The sequence below is a fragment of the Propithecus coquereli genome, unplaced genomic scaffold (assembly GCF_000956105.1).
Source record: "Propithecus coquereli isolate 6110/MARCELLA unplaced genomic scaffold, Pcoq_1.0 Scaffold51, whole genome shotgun sequence".
Lineage (NCBI taxonomy): Eukaryota > Metazoa > Chordata > Mammalia > Primates > Indriidae > Propithecus > Propithecus coquereli.
In genome coordinates this window covers 6,315,483-6,318,164 of record NW_012150952.1, presented here as the reverse complement: position 1 = coordinate 6,318,164, position 2,682 = coordinate 6,315,483, and the positions used below count along the sequence as shown (strand labels likewise).

General features: G+C 39.9%; 1 protein-coding gene across 1 annotated transcript in view; it reads right to left on the bottom strand.

The window, feature by feature from the left end:
- The window catches only part of ELP2 (elongator acetyltransferase complex subunit 2), a 52,565-nt gene that overhangs the window by 46,007 nt on the left and 3,876 nt on the right, over window positions 1-2,682 (bottom strand). The gene's annotated exons all lie outside the window — the stretch shown is intronic.

Genomic DNA, 2,682 nt, shown 5'->3' with positions numbered 1-2,682 from the left:
TCCATTTCCACAGCTCCCAGTCTGATAAGCCGCACTTGTGCAACACATGGATCTTAATGAGCGTTTCCACATACATTCCTTCATGCGTTTTCCTCATTCACCGCATCACTGGCTTTTTAGAGGAGGTGAAGAACAGCTGACAGTTGTAGAGCTAAGTTGTCCCATTCATACTCTTGCTCCGAAACGTGACCTCTGCTTGTCTTGTTGGAGACCTGGGTTTGGCCACCATCACTGTCCACCATTGGTGCTGGACATCTGCTGTGTCCTGAGTAACCATCTATCTGCTTATCTGACCATACCTTCCTCTGCTTAACTGAATTAATGCTTTTCAAGCCCCAACTCGATTCCTAACTCCCCTTTGGGGTACAGGCCTTTGGTTCCAAACACTATTGTGTGAATGAATAACAGTCTGTGATAAAATTTTCACTGGTTTGTGGCAATGTAAGAATGATATAGTGAATTTTTCATGAACTTCCATTCACTTAAAGAACTATTATTATGCAGTCATTGAAAAAAATAAAGTAAATCTGTGTGTACTAACATGACAACTTGTCTGATTCATTGTCGAGTGGGAGAAAAGATCCCATGCGTGTGTTTAAAGTACACATCTACTTGAGTATGCATAGAAAATATCCTGAGGGATACATAAGAAACTGGTAAAATTAGACACCTTTGAGGAATGGGATGGGGTAAGGGGCCTTAAGTGGACTTGTTTATAAGGAAAATATTAGTTTAAATTTTTTTTAATGTGAATTTTGAGATTATCATTTCTACTTTTTTGGCATTCGAAGATTCTTTTGTGAAATGATGGTGATGGTGGAGGTAGTTAGGTTTTGTTTTGTTTTGAATCGTTCTCAACACAATAAGAAGTTGCCAATATGGCTGTGGCCACATGGATCTCTCCTGTCTCTGAATTACTATTGCTAATGACAATCTCTTAGCACTCAGCTGTTCTGCACTTGTTTCATGTGTTGGGGCAATGCAAGGGTAGACCACAAGACTCTAGTTCACTATACATTACCTAGCCTCACACTGGCCACACCAGGTGACCATCTGGAAACCTTTATTATTTGATTAATCTTCAGCATCAGGTTTCTTAATTCAAATTGTTTTAAAAGTGAGCCAACAATTTTTTTTTCTCTTTTCCAGGAAGGTGCAATGGCAAGGAATTTATCAGTAATCTTAATCCTGACCTTCGCCCTTTCAGTTACAAATCCCCTTCATGAACTAGAATCAGCAGCTGCTTTTCCTCAGACCACGGAGAAAATTAATCCAAATTGGGAATCTGGCACTAACGTTGACTTGGCAGTTACCACACAGCGACATCATCTACAACAGCTTTTCTACCGCTATGGGGAAAATAATTCCTTGTCAGTTGAAGGGTTCAGAAAATTGCTTCAAAATATAGGCATAGATAAGATTAAAAGAATCCATATACACCATGACCGAGAGCATCACTCTGACCACGAGCATCACTCCGACCACGAGCATCATTCTGACCATGATCGTCACTCTCACCGTAACCATGCTGCATCCGGTAAAAATAATCGGAAAACTCTTTGCCCAGACCATGACTCCGATAATTCAGGTAAAGACCATAGAAACAGCCAGGGAAAAGGATCTCACCGACCAGAACACACGAGTGGTAGAAGGAATGTCAAGGAGAACGTCAGTGCTAGTGAAGTGACCTCAACTGTGTATAACACTGTCTCCGAAGGAACTCACTTTCTAGAAACAATTGAGACTCCAAAACCTGGAAAACTTCTCCCCAAAGATATAAGCAATTCCACTCTACCCAGTATCACAGAAAAGAGCCGGGTAAGCCGGCTAGCTGGTAGGAAAACAAATGAATCTGTGAGTGAGCCCCGAAAAGGCTTTATGTATTCCAGAAACACAAATGAAAATACTCAGGAGGTAAGATAAGTGCTGTTCATTATTTTAATGTACCTGTGTGTCTGTCCTGTCGTTGCCACTCTATCTCTAGTTGTAAACGAGTTTAACATAAAATGGTGAAGTTACTGAAAAGAGAATTTCCACCTTCTCAGTAAGGCACTTGACTCAAGGTGTGCCTGCTATGTTGTAAACATTCCTGATACAGAACTTGGGGAATAGTTCTTTGGTCAGCACAGTGCTGCCTGCTATAATTTTTTCTAATATAAAATGTAAAATATGTGTAGGAAGATATTAAGGTTATTTTTTAGAGAACGTCTATAAAAGTGAGTATTACTAATAAAAAGTAGAAAATGAGGGGTTGAAAAAGCAGGAGTTGGAATTCATGTTTTAGGGGAAGATGTGGCCAAAGGGGTAAAGAATGTTGAAAAGAGCACTGCTATCTCCTTGGGAAAAGGACCACAATGACTTGGGGAGTGGTTGAAATTGGAACAGCTACCAAGAATGTCATTCTGGATGAGTGAAAAATCTGGGCAGTGAGGTTCTGAGTTCATGTGGTTTTTCTAGAATAGACTTCCAGACTGTACATAATTCCCCTTGGCTGAGAGATATCAAGAACAAGGAATTAGTTGGTATACTTTAGTAAGCAGAATTTAAGTACTTCGTTCCAACCAATATATGACTATACAGATTCTAGAATACTAGTGATGGTCATAGCAATAGCAACACTGGTGATGAAGTTTGCTCTGAGGTAGTATTGGCTGAGAATTATGGGAGTTTAAAAAGTCTTTA